This window comes from Marmota flaviventris, chromosome 2 (genome assembly GCF_047511675.1).
Source record: "Marmota flaviventris isolate mMarFla1 chromosome 2, mMarFla1.hap1, whole genome shotgun sequence".
NCBI lineage: Eukaryota > Metazoa > Chordata > Mammalia > Rodentia > Sciuridae > Marmota > Marmota flaviventris.
This window is the reverse complement of record NC_092499.1, coordinates 185,917,502-185,933,499: the sequence shown is the minus strand read 5'-3', so window position 1 is coordinate 185,933,499 and position 15,998 is coordinate 185,917,502. Positions and strand designations below refer to the sequence as shown.

The 15,998-nt window shown below is 36.6% G+C and overlaps 1 protein-coding gene across 9 annotated transcripts in view; it reads left to right on the top strand.

The window, feature by feature from the left end:
* Zhx3 (zinc fingers and homeoboxes 3) overlaps positions 1–15,998 on the top strand; it is a 115,247-nt gene that overhangs the window by 92,416 nt on the left and 6,833 nt on the right. The gene's annotated exons all lie outside the window — the stretch shown is intronic.

Here is a 15,998-nt window from a genome sequence, read left to right as displayed (position 1 = left end):
CAAATAACATAATTTCATTGTTCTTTATGACTTAATAAAACTCCATTGTGTGTATGTGTGTGTGTGTGTATATATATACACACACACACACACACACACACACACACTACATTCTCTTTTCACTTATTCATTGACAGACACCTTAGACTGGTTCCATAGTTTTCCTGTTGTGAATTATACAGCAGTAAACATGGATTTGCATGTGCTGCTGAGATATGCTAACTTTAATTCTTTAGGATAAATACTGAGGTGGTTCCATGCCTACTCTTTTGGGGAACCTTTATACTGATTTCCATAGAGGTTGTACTAATTTACAATCCCATCAACAGTGTAAAAATGATCCTTTTTCTCCATATCCTCTCCAGAATTTATTATTTTTTTGTATTCTTTTTTTAAATAACCATGAGACACATTTTCTTATACCTTTATTATATTTGTTTATTTTTATGTGGTGTGGGGAATCAAACCCAGTTCCTCATGCATGCTAGACAAGCACTCTCCCAGTGAGCCACAACCCTGGCCCCTATTTTTTGTATTCTTGATGGCTGCCTTTCTAACTGAAGTGAGATGAAATCTCACTGTATTTAGTTTTGATTTGCATTTCTTAATTGTTAGCGATGTTGAACATTTTTCATATATTTGTTGTCCATTTGTATTTATTCTTTTGAGAGGTATCTGCTTAGTTCATTTGCCCATTTATTAATTGCATTTATTTTTCTTTTAGTGTTAAGTTTTTTGAGTTCTTTATATATTCTAGATGTTAATCTTCTGTCAGAAGAGTAGCTAGGAAAGATTTTCTCCATTCTGTAGGTTCTCCGTATTCCTGCTTGTTTCCTTTCCTGTACAGAAGCTTTTTAATTTGATGCCATTTCATTTACTAACTCTCGGCATTATTTCCTGAGCTTTGGGGATCCTATTGAGAAAATCATTGCCTGTGCCTACATGTTGGAGTGTTGACCCTACACTTTCTTCTAGGAGTTGCGTAGTTTCTGGACTAATTCCTAGGTCTGTGGTCCATTTTCAGTTGTGTTCTGTGCAGGGTAAGCTATAAGGATCTACTCTCTTTCTTCTACATAGGGATACCCAGTTTTTCTAGCACCATTTGTTAAAGAGGCTATCTTTTCTCCCACATGTGCTTTGGGCACCTTTGACAAGGATCCAGATGACTGGAGATGTGTGGGTTTTTCTGTCTTCTATTCTGTACCTCTGGTCTATGTGTCTGATTTTATGCCAGTACCATGCAGTTTTTGTGGCTCTAGCTCATTAGTATAATTTGAAGTCAGGTATCATGATGCCTCTACCACTGTTTTTTTTTTAGCTTAGTATTGCTTTAGCTATTCTGGATCTTTTATTCTTCCAAAGGAATTGTGGGACTGTGAAGAAAATATCATTGGTATTTTGATAGGGATTGCATTGAATCTGTATATTGCTTTTGGTAGTAGGGTCATTTAAAAAATATGGATTCTGCCTATCCATGAACATGAGAGATCTTTCTATATTTTTGTCTTCAGTTTATTTCTTCAGTGTTCTATAGTTTTCATTGTAGAGTTCTTTTCACCTCCTGGTTAGCTTTATTCCTGTGGGGGGTGGTGGTGGTGGTGGTGCAGTTTGTACCCTGCTACTATCTTGATTTATTTATTAGCTTTAGCAGTCTTCTGATGAAGTTTTTATTGAATATTCTAAATAAAGAATCGTATTATCTGCAGACAGTGATAATTTGACTTCTTCCTTTCCTTTAAATTTTTTTTTCTTTTGAGGCTTTTTTGTTGGGTTGGGGGGAGGGGTTCAGGGATTCTTTTATTTTCTTCTTTTCCTTAATTGCTCTAGTTAGAATTCCTTGCACTATATTGAATAGGAGTAGTGAGAGTGGACATCCTTGTCTTGTTTGGGATTTTGAAGGAAAGACATTCAGTTTTTCCCCATTCACTATGATATTGGCTTTGGGTTTGTGGTATATAAACTTTATGATGATAAATTCCTAATTTATATGTGGTATAACCTTTATGATGATAAATCCCTAATTTCTTCAGTGTTTTTATCATGAATGGATACTAAATTTTGCCAAAGGCTTTCTCTGCATCTATTGAGATGATTAAATGATTTTTGTCCTTAATTTTATTTCTGTGATGAATTACATGTATTGATTTGCATTATGTTAAACAATCCTTGCATCACTGGAATAAAACCAACTTGGTCAATGGTGTTCAATATTCTTAATTTGTTGTTGAATATGACTTGCTGGGGCTGGGGCTGTGGCTCAGTGGTAGAGCGCTTGCCTAGCATGTGTGAGGCCCTGGGTTCGATTCTCAGCACCACATACAAACAAATAAATAAATAGAGATCCATCAATAACTAACAAAAATATAAAAAAAGAATATGACTCGCTATTATTTTTATTAGGAATTTTTGCATCTGAGTTCATCAAGGATGTTGTTCTTTAGTTTTCTTTGCTTGACTTGTTCTTTTCTGGTTTTGGTTTGTGAAACTGGCTTCATGAAATGGATTTGGAAGTTTTCTATCCCTTTCTATTTCATGGAATAATTTGAGGAGTATTGCATTAGTTCTTCTTTAAAGGTCTGGCAGAATTCAGCTGAGAATGTATCTGGTCCTGAGCTTTTCTTTGTTGGAAGCCTTTTTGGAAAGAGAATACAGAAAATTTAATAGAGCACCAAAAACTGAATGAAGAAAAAAATCAGTAGCATTCAATTTACAAACAGCACAGCTTCATTCACAATAGCCCCAAACAAACCAAACTTGAGACAGTTGTAACAACAACAAAAAAAAATATGCAAGACCTGTATGAAGGAAACTTTAAAATACGTCTGGGGGGGCTCGGGATGTGGCTCAAGTGGTAGCGCGCTCGCCTGGCATGCAAGAGGTACTGGGTTCAATCCTCAGCACCACATAAAAATAAAATAATGATATTGTGTCCATCTAAAACTAAAAAATAAACATTAAAAAAAAACACATCTGGGGACATGAAAAGCATACAAATAAATGGGGACTTACCACATTACTGGAGAGGAAGACATCTATTTTCACTTTAAATCATGTACATTTACTGCAACCCAAATAAAAACAGCAACAGCTTTTGTAAAAATTGGAAGGAGTCAAATTGATCCTGAAGTTCCACAGTAGGAAAGAAACTGAATAGCCAGAAAAACCTTGGAAAAGAAGTGTAATGAAGGTACAATAGCACTCCCAGAACCTAAGGTATTCCAAAAAAATAACAATTTTAATTGTTAAGTATTCCAGGCTGGGGCTGGGGCTCAGTGGTAGCACACTTGCCTGGCATGTGTGAAGCACTGGGTTTGATTCTCAGCACCACATATAAATAAATAAAGGTCTATTAACAACTAAAAAAAATTAAATAAAACCAAAGTATTCCTTCATGATCTTGGAGTGACAAAGCCTTTCTAAGTATGACTCAAACTCTAGAAGCCCCAAAAGAAGAAAAGTTGAATATATCCAGCTATATTAAAACACTTTTCTGTACAGCAAAAGGATCCAAAGCAGTCAAAATTGAAAAAATATATTCCATCTCTTACCACAAAGGGCTAACTTCTTTAGTGATTGATGTACAAAAAGAAATTAGTAAAGGATATGGACTGGCAGTTCACAGAGATACAAAACAAATGGCTCTTACATATTGAAAACATATTTCTGCCTTCACAGAGAAATGCAAATTAAAATGACAGAAATTAGTTTTCACTGTCAGATTCTCTCAAAATCAGATCTGAATGGCCGGGCTGTGGAGAAATAGGCACAGAAATCACTGGCTGAAGGGAGATAAACTGGTAGAATCCCAAGGAGGGCACTCTGATGATACCTATTAAAAATACCAATGCATTGGGGGTTGGGGGTGTGCACACCTGTAATCCCAGTGGCAGGAGGATCAAGAGTTCAAAGCCAGCCTCAGCAACAGTGAGGCACTAAGCAACTCAGTGAGACCCTTTCTTTAAATAAAATGCAAAATAGGGCTCAGGATGTGGGTCAGTGGTTGGGTGCCCTTGAGTTCAATCCCTGGTAACCCCCACCCCCCTTAATCAAGAGATTCCACTCTGTGGGAAATGAATAAACATGTACAAAATCACAGAAAATAATAAAACATTTTGGAAACAATCAAGATGTCCAAAAGATGACAAGTTCATTATATCAAGATACAGCCTTATATTGTGTAAAAAAAAAAAAAAAAAGTAAGGAAAAACTAACATATCTCCCAAAAAAGTGTTAAAAAAAAAAAAAAAACCCAAGATGTTGATAGAGGCATATATTATGCTGCCTTGTCATATTACACCTTGATTTTAAAAGGGGAAAAAAGCAGAATATCTATAATATCAATTTGTATATGTGTTAGGAAACTGTTGAAGGCATATAGTTTTTTTTTTTTTTTTTAAAGGACAACCCCCAAAAAAACAAAACAAAAAAGCAAACCAAAAATCCCAAACCACGAACAATGATACCTGTTAGGAATAATTTTCAATCTGGCAGACAGAGGATAAGCAGGTTAACTTCTCATACCATATCTTGTTTAAACATTAATGTAAAAAATCTATTCCCACACCAACCCCAATTTTGCATGGTTTTTCAAATATATGCATCTCATAATAAACACGTGTTTATTTCATATTTGATTATTTACTATTCATCTAAAGTAATTCACAATACATAAAAAATCAGTCTTACACTAAGATCTATCTGTAGGCTGATAATGAGATGACCACAAATTCTGAAATTTCCAAGTTCTTTCAATAGCTTTCCAATCCTAATGAATAAAGATTCCTAACTATATCTATTTAATTTCTTTTGTCATCTTGGTTAATTTCTTTGGGTTCTATAATTGGCACTTTTTCATAGACTTTGTTTGCAAAACTATCCTTTAAGATGGAAAATCTGAGTTTTCACAAATGCAAAAAAGGATCACTCAGTAGTTGCAAAGTGATAAGTCAGAAACATCCCAGGACTTCTTTGGAAGCAAGTTCCAACAGTCTCAAGGGCTGTTCTATTTCTTTTTCTCAGTGTGCTTCCTCATTCCATGTGCATGGTTGTATTCTGTATATTCTCTTCTGGTTTACATTCCTTCCTAATGACTAACTACACAGGGCACAGGCTTCTATCTTAGCCTTTGATGCAGAGAGTCACCTTACCAGTCATCTTATCACAGTTGATTCAGTTGGCCAGAGGACTGACAGCTTCAGAGGCATTCAAGGCTAGAGTAAAAGCTACAACATCAGAGTCCCAATGAGGGAAATTCTCATCAAAGACTGCTTCCCTCACCTTGCAGCCTTCCACAAACAGCCCATGGTGTTCCTCAGTATCTTGGGTGTAATATGACTGGGACCATGGGGGAACTGTCCAGATATTGGTAGAAGATCACCGCTGATTATTTCCTAAAAGACCAAACTGCCCTTGAAGGTTTGGCACTGTATCAAGCCCAGGATGAGTCTGGGGATGGGCCTGTGAGCAGGGCTCCACACCCGGGCCATTGGTTGAGTAGCTTCAGCCACCGGCCCTTCCTGGGCCTCCTGGGCCCAACTCTTGCTGCCTATTCCCACTATAGGAAGTCACTGAGGCCATTCATTATGTTGTCTCCTGGCAGCTTGGAGACATCTCAGACCACTGAGTCCACTCCTGTTGGAAGGATTCTTATTACTGCTTCTATCTCATTGCCAGTTATCCATCTGTTTAGGTTTTATATGTCATCTTGATTAAATTTTGTTATGGTGTATATATCTAGAAATGTATCCAGTTAGTCTAGATTTTCCAATTTATTGGAGTATGTTTTCAAAATAGTCCCTAGTGATCCTCTTGATTTTTCTGTGACATCTGTGGTGATTTCTTTTTTTTTCATCTCTAATTTTATTAATTTGGGGGCTTATCAATCTTGTTTGTCTTTTCAAAGAATCAACTCTTTTTTCATTGATCCTTTATATTATTTTTTATTTCACTGATTCTGACTTTGGTCTTAATTATTTCCTCCTTCTGTTTTTGAAATTGGTTCTTGTTTTTTTAAGGGCCTTGAAATGTATCATTGTATTCTTTATTTGGAATCTTTTCTTATTTTCTTATGTAGAAGCTCACAGATGTAAACTTTCCTCTTAGAGGTGCCTTCACAGTGTCCCAGAGGTTCTGGTATGTTGTTTCATTATAAGAATTTTTATAGGAGGGGGATCATGGGAAGATTAGACAAACTGTAGATAGGGCAAAGGGGAGGGAGGGGGGAGTGGGGGAAGGGGGTTAAAAAGAGATGGTGAAATGAGGTGGACATCACTACCCTAAGTACTTGTATGAAGAAGACATGAATGGTGTGAATAAACTTTGATACAAGAAGCGATATGAAAAATTGTGCTCTATATATGTAATATGAATTATAATGCATTCTACTATCATATATAACAAATTAGAATAAAAAAATTTTAAAAATTGAGGAGGACCCAGCTAAAAAAAAAGAATATTTGGGTGAATGAGAAAAGTTTAGCAAGAGATATTTCATCTCCCAAAATTGCTTTGTGGATTAAATATCAGTGTGCTTTGGTTGAAGTTTATACATTATAATGCTGGCATCTAGAGTTCAAGAATCAATAAAGAAACCATGCTTTCAATAAATTTCTAATAAGTATTTATTGAAAACTTAATGTTTGTACAGCATTCTGACAGTTACTAGAGATAAAACTGAATTAAAGTTAAGACTTGGTTACTGCATACATTCAGCAAGTATGTATAGCAAATAGTTCTAATAAATGAAAGCAAAGATGCTGGAAAACAAACAAAAAAAAATTTAAATCTCCCCTGATTTCATCTATCACCCATTCATCATTCAAAAGTGTATTGTTCAGTTTCTGTTTGTTTATGTAGTTTCTATAAGGCTTTTTGTTGTTGATTTCTAATTTCATTCCATTTTGATATGATAAGATGCAATGAATTCTATCATTTTTTTTTTTGCTAAGAGTTTCTTTGTAGCCTAAAATATGTTCTATTTTGAAGAAGGTTCCATGAACCACTGAGAATAATGTTATTGGATGAAATATTCTATAAATGTCTGTTAAGTTTATTTGATTTATAATATTTTTCAGGTCCAGTCTTACACTGAGTTTATAACTGGATGATCTATGTGTTGATGACAGGGGTGTGTTGAAATCACCCTGTGTTGTTATATTGGAGTCAATCTGGGACTTTCTGTTGAGTAGTTTTTTTTTGTTTTATTTTATTTTTGGTACCGAAGGGATTTTACCACAGAGCTACATACCCAGCCATTTAATTTTTAAATTATTTTTATACAGGGTCTTGCTAAGTTGATAAGGGCCTCTTATAGTTGCTGAGGCTGTCTTGAACTTGCAATCCTCCTACCTCTGCCTCCTGAGCTTCTGGAATTATAGGCGTGTGCCACTGCACTGGAGTAGGATTTATTTTTAATTTCTCCTGTGTAAAATATTTAAATATTTTCTTTAGTGTCAGCTTAATAGTCATGAATTCTTTTAATTTCTGTTTATCTTGAGAGGTTTTTATTTCTCCTCATTCGGAAGGGTAGCTTTGCTGGATTTAGTGATCTTGGTTGACAGATATTTTCTTGCAGAACTTGGAACACATTGTTCCATGTCCTCCTGGATTTTGGAGTTTGTGCTGAGAAATTGGAAGTTAATTCCGATTGGCTTGCCTCAATTGTGACCTGTTGTGTTTCTTCTGAGGCTTTTAAAATTCTAACCTTGTTCTATATGTTAAGGATTTTAATTATAATGTTTCACAGAGTGGTTCTTTTTTGGATCTTGTCTATTTGGGGTTCTGAATGCATCCTGTATCTGAATTTCCATTTCATTCTTGAGGTTTGAAAATTTTTCTGTTATTATTTTCCTGAAGTGGTTATCCATTCTATTAGTCTGTTTCTTACAACCCTCTAAAATATTAGCAGTTCTTAAATTTTGTCTCTTAAGGTTGTCTCAGAGTTCTTTTATTATTCTGGTCATGGTTACTTCTTTGCTTTTAATTTTTTTTTGGGTAGTTGTAAAGCATGCCATTATTTTGTTTATTTTTATGTGGTGCTGAGGATTGAACCCAGTGCCTCACACATGCTAGGCAAGCTCTCTGCCACTGAGCTACGGCCCCAGCCCTTTTCTTCTCTTTAATACTGTATGAATGTGCAAAGTTGGCCACTTGTCTCCCAACTCTGAGATTCTGCTTTGATCATGGTTTACTCTGTTAGACTTTCAACTGAACGTTTTATTTGATATATTGTGTCTTTCTAAGATTCCTGTTTGGTTCTTTGTCAACATTTCATTTTTTCTTACTGAAATTCTCATTTATATCCTGTACTGACTTTATTTTTTTTAATCTTTATTTTTTAGTTATAGTTGGACACAATACCTTTGTTTCACTTATTTATTTTTATGTGGTGCTGAGGATTGAACCCAGGGTCTTGCACATGTGAGGCAAGCGCTCTACTGCTGAGCCACAACCTCATCCCTGTACTGACTTTATTAATATATTCAGTTGGGTTTTTTTTTGTATATGTGGATGTATACTCTTGAAAATCATTAATCATTTTCATGTGCTTCTTTTGAATTCTTTATCTGATTATTTCATCCACTTCAATATCTTTAGAGTCGGTTGCTGGTGAATTATGAAATTTAGGAGGCATCCTGTTATCTTGTTTTTTTTTTTTTTGTATTCCTGTGTTGAGTTTTATGCATATGTTGAGATGGGTTTCTCTTCCAGTGTTGTGTGTGGGTCCTTTTAGGACACACCCATCACTTGCAAAAGTGTCCTGGAGTCATCTAGATTGAGACCCTTCATAGGGGCAGCATTCACAGACTTTGTGTTAATTTTCTGTTTTTCTTGTAGGAGTTGAAATCCATAAATGACACCTGAGAACCCCCCACCCCCAGCCATTTCTACTTGGGGCCTGATCATTAGTTTGGGGAGTTTCTTTCTTCTAGGCTTTGTATAGCTGAAGTTTGAATGTGGTTAATTTGTGTGTGGAGCAAGATGTACTCTCTTTTGGCTGGATTTAGTTCAGCAGCAGAACTTGGGTGAGCTTGTGTCCCTGCAGATTCCCAGCACTTTACAGAAAAAGCGGAAACAGATAATAACACAACCAAAGCAGACAATATACAGCATTAAAATAAAGACCCAGTGCCTACTGTGACATCACAGCACTAACAACCACCAAAGTAGGAATGGCGGGTAGCAATTGCCAACAACAAAAACAACAAATAACCATGCGCTAGTCTGTCATGAAACAGCAGCTGTCCACTGTATTCTCCACAGTGCTAATTACTGCTACAATATGATTGTGGGGGCAGGAGTTACATAAACCAAAAATTCCCCAAAAATGGTAAAAATAAGGGAAATGAAAATGTGATAAGAAGGTAGAAGAACTTTTAATATGTTCAAAATGTGAATAGAGAGAATGTTGAAGAGATATAGCAAGTGGTGTTTATAAAGAAGGAGAAAAAATAGAGAACAAAAGAAATTGGCTTTTAGTGGGAGAAGAAAGGAGAGGAAGAGAAATGAGAGAAACAAACAAAAACCATAAACTCTAGCCCTGAAAAGACAAGGAAAAATACCTGTCACCAAAAAACCCTAAAAATGAGGAAAAAATTTATGAATATATATTAATCAAACAAGCTGTATAGCAAGAGCATCAAAAAGGGATGAGGGGGCATGATGTCTCCTAATGAAAAATGAAAGAATTGTCATACTGAGGTTGTCACACTGAAGTTGATGACAATAGTCACTGCCTATGCCCAACTGTCCTTTCCATTTGGTCTTGGGCTTTGTACTGGGTGAGAGAGAGCAAAGGCTGGGGGTTATTAACCCCTTCCTCTTTGTATGGCTCACAAAGCTTCTGGCTGGTGTAACCTAAAACTAGAAGTTCTTGAAATAGTTCTCAGCTTTCCTTCTCACCAGTGTAAGGTAGAACAGAATGGGAAGTACTGTTGGTTGGAGTTTGTTCACACAGACCAAATTGATGCACTTCACAGGTGGGGCTGCTGCAGAGTTCTATGAGGGGAGTTCTCTTGGCTGGGCCTTAGGTCTAATCAGGTCTTAAGAGTTTTGTTGGGTAATCTCTGGAGATTAGATCAACACACCCCTAGGGCCAGGCAGATGCCAGTCTCTGATAAGAGAGTCCATTGTATCTCAGAAGCCTCCCAAGAATTACTCTCACTGGGCAGGGGAACCAGTCCTCCACACACTGCTGCTCACAAATGCGGCCTTCCCAGCCTTAGTCCCTGAGTGCATTCCTGATCCTCTTCAGCTGGTCACATAAACCACCAGACTCAAAGGAAAAGTTTGCTGCAATCCCCTCAGTTTTTCTGATTTGAATTCCCCTGGGTACAACCTCTGTGCTTATTTCACTCATGTTCTGCTAGGCCACATGGTAGATGCTTGCTGGGACAGTCTGGCAACGTTTGCTATGATTTTCAGGCTTTTGCAGCTGCAAGCTATGGCACGGCCTCCTCAAGATGGCTCCTGCCTCAGTTCTTTGCTTGCCAATTGAGAGAAACAGAGCACTTTTCAAACATCACTTCACTCTGCAGCCTCTCATTCCACTAAGTTTAGGCTGCTTTTTTGACTTACAGATTTTTTTCTATGCCAAATGTGTCCGCTGTGTTTTTCTCTGTATGTTACCCTCCACTCTGTGTTTAACCCACTCCGCTGCTGCATCCAACTTGGCTGTAATGTACACCTTCTTGTTCTTTGTTCAGTGCACCCAAATTTCTGAGTCTCTAAGAGATTCCAACTGTCTGATATTGAATTTCACTTAATTCCCTCTTTCATCCACCTCACTGGGAATCCCTGCTCCCACTGTATCCCAAACCATGGAGCAACTGGAAATGTAGCTTTCCTCTAATCTGCCACCTTGAATCTCTGAGTTTGTTTGTTTTTTAATCAAAAATTGATAAATACTTAGCTAGGCTAATAAAAAAAAAACTCAAAGTGACAAAATCAGAAACAAAGGAAATATTACAGTTAATGCCACAGAAATAAAAAATCATGAGACCACTATGAAAAATAATTAGCCATCAAATTGGATAACGTAGAAGGAAATAAATTCCCAGAAACATACAACTTATTAAGACTGAATCATGAAGAAATAAAAATTCTAAACTTTAACTGTAACAATATTGAATCAATAATCAACAACCTACTCCAAAAAGAGATACCAGGACCAGATGACTTCCATGAAGAATCCTACCAAACATTTAAAGAAATAACATCAATTCTTGAACTCTTCCCCAAAAAGTGAAAAGAGGGGAACACTTCCAAACTCATTTTATGAGACCAGTATTACCCTGCTATCTAAACCAGACAAAGGTAGAGAAGAAAATTTACAGACCCATATCTTTGATAAATATTGACATTAGAATTTTCAGCAAAATACTAGCAAACTACAAATCAACAGCACATTAAAAGGATTATACACCGTGACCAAGAGGGATTAATTTCCATAATGCAAAAATGGTTCAGTACATGATAATCAGTTAGTGTGTTATACCACAATACAGCATGAAGGACAAAAACCATATGATCATCTCAATTAATGTAGAAAAAGCATTTGACAGAATTCAAAACTGTTTCAAAATAAAAACATTCGTCAAACTAAGAATAAAAGGAAAATACCTCAAATAATAAAGGCCATATATGAAAAGCCTATAGTTAATGTCATATTCAGCACTAAAAAACTGAAAGCTTTTTTCCTAAGATCAGTATCAAAGCAGGGATGACCATTCTTATCATATTTAATTAATGTTGTACTAGAAATCTCACCCAGAGCAATTAGGCAGGAAAAAGAAATAAAAATCATCCAAATTGGAAAGGAAGAAGTAAAATTCTCTTTTTTCACAGATGACATGATCTTATCTGTAGGAAACCCTGAAAATTATACACACAAAAGCTGTTAGAATAAATGAATCCAGTGAAATTTAAGGGTACAGATTCAATCACAAGTATCAGTTGTGTTTTTGTACACGAACAGTGAAATCTAAAAATTAAATGTTTATACAGTATTTTTAAAAATAGAAAAATACTTAAGAGCAAAGTTAACCAAGGAGGCAAAGGAATTATACTGAAAAGGACAGAGCCTTGCTAAAGAAAATTAAAGAAGACCCGAGCAAATTGAAAGGCATCCTGTGTTAATGGTTTGGAAGAGTTCAAATTGTTCAAATGTCCATATTACCCAAAGATACTAAAAATTCAGTGCAGTACCTATAAAAATCTCAATGGCCTTTTTTGCAGAAACAAAAAATCCTAAAATTCCTATAGAATCTCATAGGATTTTGAATAGCCAAAAGTCTTGAGAAAGAAAAACAAAGATTGTGGCTTCATACTTCCTTATTTCAGAATATATTACAAAGTACAGAAATAAAACAATATGATACCAACATAAAGAGATATATAGACCAATGGGACAGAATATGTGGCCCAGAAATAAACCCTTAATGGGGAGATGATAGTCCGTCCCTTCAACAAATAGTTTTGGGAAAACTGGATATCCATGAGCAAAAGGATCAAACTGGACTCGGACCATGTACAAAAATTAACTCAAGTGTATTGAAGCCTTAAATGTGATACCTGAAACTACAAAATTCCAAGGAAAAAAGCTTTATGGTATTTATGGCCAAGTGTTTTCTTGGATATAATACCATAGCACAGATAACAAAAGCAAAAATAATATGGTCTTTCCCCTGAATCTCTCTTGGTGGTACAAAATCTTTACATTCATGTCAGCTCACCTTACTTGGACCTGTCCTAGAAAACAGCAGAGTTCCACACATGACTGCCTCGTTTATCAGAGTGCTCCATGAGTATCTTCTGGATGAATGGTTTTCTAGATAATTGGATCTTTGCACTTTAAATACTACTTTTAATAGATACCCCTTTAAAAATGTGTGACAAATAAGCCTAAAATTACCCCAGTTGGGTAATGTTGCTCAAAATAGCCACTGGTAAACATCCAGATGGTAGTTATATGGGTGTTCACTGTAAAATTATTTCAAATTTGTTGTACACTTGAAATTTTCCTAATAAATACTGGAGAAATAAACATCACACCAGGAGGCCATGAAACCCCTTTACAAACAATCAGAGGTTACTCAAAGGGCTCAGTGTGTAGATGGTTGAGGTTGCCAGCTCTGGAGCCGGACTGCCTAGGTTCTTATCTGGTCTCTGCTGCCTTCTAGCTGTGTGACCTTCTGGCACTTAATGCACTTCTATGAGCCTAGTCTTTTTTGACCATAAAATGGGATTCTTGGGTTTGTTGTGAGAATAAATTGAAAGGATGTGTACAAAAGCACATTCTACAATCTAAGACTTTTGGTATGTGTCGATTGTTGCTATCATTGCCTCTACTATTAGTCCTTTGCCATTGCCTGTAATCAATGACTGACCCCTGGGAGAGTGACCAGCAGTGTCACCCTCATTGGTCTATTATTTGAATGATCATTTGGGCCTAATCAGAGACTTAATTTTGAATCTCATTGGGACTATTTCCAAAATCAAAATCATCTTCTTTTCATCCACTTTTCAGCCTTAGTAAGTAAAACATGGGTCATATAATTTACTTACACCTTCCCCAGGGCAACCCACTCCCATTGCAGACAGCAGTTCCGGCCCTGGGCCATGGTGCTGGTAGCACAGAGGCAAGGCCCTGCACCTGCCTGCTCCTAAGTCCTGCTGGCCTCCTGGCTTCTTGGGAACCCGTGCTCTCTTCCCCTGTGGTGGTTTGTCTTCCACCTAGCAAGTTGGCATCTCTCTTCCCTCTCTCCTGCCAGCCCTGATGTTCACAGCCATTGCCATCCACCTGTACCCAGGGTGGAAGTCAGTATCACCAAGGTCAGTCAGAAAGGCTCACACATAATGTCACCTGCATTGGAAACTCAGAAATGCAATGATGACCCTCTTCTACAGACCTGACTGCTGTACTTTCTGCTCTCTGCCTTTCTGTGTTCAGTGTTCCTTTAGTGGTTTTTAATAGAGTCACAGAGGGCTGGGGCTGGGGCTCAGCGGTAGTGCACTCGCCTAGCACATTCGAGTCCCTGGGTTTGATCCTCAACACCACATAAAAATAAATAAATAAAATAAAGGTAGTGTGCCCAACTACAACTAAAAAATAATTATTAAAAATATATATATAGTCAGAGTTCAGCGACCATCTCCATCATCTAATTTTAGAACATTTTTATAACCATAAGAAAAGACCTTGTAACCTTTAGAAGTCACCACCCCTTCCCCTCTCTCTTGAGCTCTCAGCAGCCCCCACTCTACCTCCTGCCTCCTTGGATTTGCCACTTCGGACATTTAATGGAGGTGGGATCATACAGTGTGTGTCATTTGTGTCTGCCTTCTTTCAATAGCACAATGTTTTCAGGTTTATCCATGTTACAGCGTGTATCAAAACTTCTTTCCTTTTTGGGACTGAATAATATTCCACTGTGTGGATATATATTACATTTTATTTATCCATTCCTCAATTGATAGGCTTTGGGTTGTTTCCATTTTTACTATTACTGTGAATAATGCTATTTTGATCAAGTTTTTGTGTGGGCAAGTTTTCACTTCTCCTTTTTATATACTTAGGAGTACAATTGCTAAGTCTTAGGCAATGCAGTATTAAGTTTTTGAGAAATTGCTGCACTGTTTGCCCAGCATGGCTGCCCATTTCCCATCCCTCCCTGCGGTGCCTGAGGGTTCAGTTTCCCCGAGACCTCCATCCACTGTCATTAGGCTGCAGCCTCCTGGTGGGCGCCAGGAGGTTTCTCCTTGTGGGTTCAGTTTGCATCTTGCTGACTACTAGTGATGTTGAGCATTTTGTAATGTGCTCATTGACCATTTATAGATCTTCTTTGGAGAAATGTCTGTTCAAATCCTTTACTCATTTTTAGATTGGGTTATTACCTTTTGGTTGAGTTGTAAAAATTCTTTATATATTCTAGGTACATCTTATGTGATGCTGAGAATCGATCCTGGGGCCTCATACATGTTAGGCAAGTGCTCTACCACTGAGTCACAATTGCAGCCCCGAAGCACAAGTTTTTAATTTTGGTAAAATCCAATTTGTCTTTTATCTTTTGTCACGCTTTCAGATATCCTATTGGATGGTCTTCCATGATTTGTCTAAAATGTGATTTGCTCATTAGGAACTTAACTGTATTATTCTTCGTTTCTCTGACTTGGAATTGCAAAACTTAATTTAAAATGTTTGCCTATATACAAAGGAACTTAGGAATGATATACTTTGAGCTTATAAACCATTTCTGCACATTTAACCTAAGGAAATAACTTGATAGAAGAAAAATACCCTGTATGTCCAGAGTTGTTCATTTTACGGACCCCTGACATTGGGGCAGTGGGGGTTTTGCCAGGGGGTCAGTTAAAGCCATTGTGGTGTATTCTTAGGTAGTTGCCAGTTATCATAATTATGAAGAATATGTAATGAAAATGTTTATAATTATCATGTTCGTGAGAAAAACTCAAGTGTGTGCTCCTTCTGATTAAATATCTGTATGAAGTATTTGCACTGGGGCTAGGGCTCAGTGGCAGAGCGCTTGCCTGGCCCGTATAAGGTACTGGGTTCGATCCTCAGCACCACATAAAAATAAATAAATAAATAAAATAAAGGTATTGTGTCCACCTACAACTAAAAATATTTTTAAAAATATTTGGGCTGATGAAAGGGTATATATAATTATAGGTAGTTTTATAGTCTTTGTTTAATGTTGATATGTTTAACATTAAAATTAAGTGAAAAGCATGCATAGTGACAAGTAGTTAAATCTGGGTAAATGTTTCTTTCTTTCTCACCACAACTTTTTTTTAATAGTAATTATTTTTACCATTACAGTCATCAGGGTTACATTTAGAAACAATATAAAAATAGTTTCTATGTTTGCTTGCTAAGAATTTGAATGGAGATATTTAGATTTTCTCTACATTTTATATTGAGTATTGATGATAATTTGATTTTAATATTATAATTACTATTATCTTAATCATTACAGCAT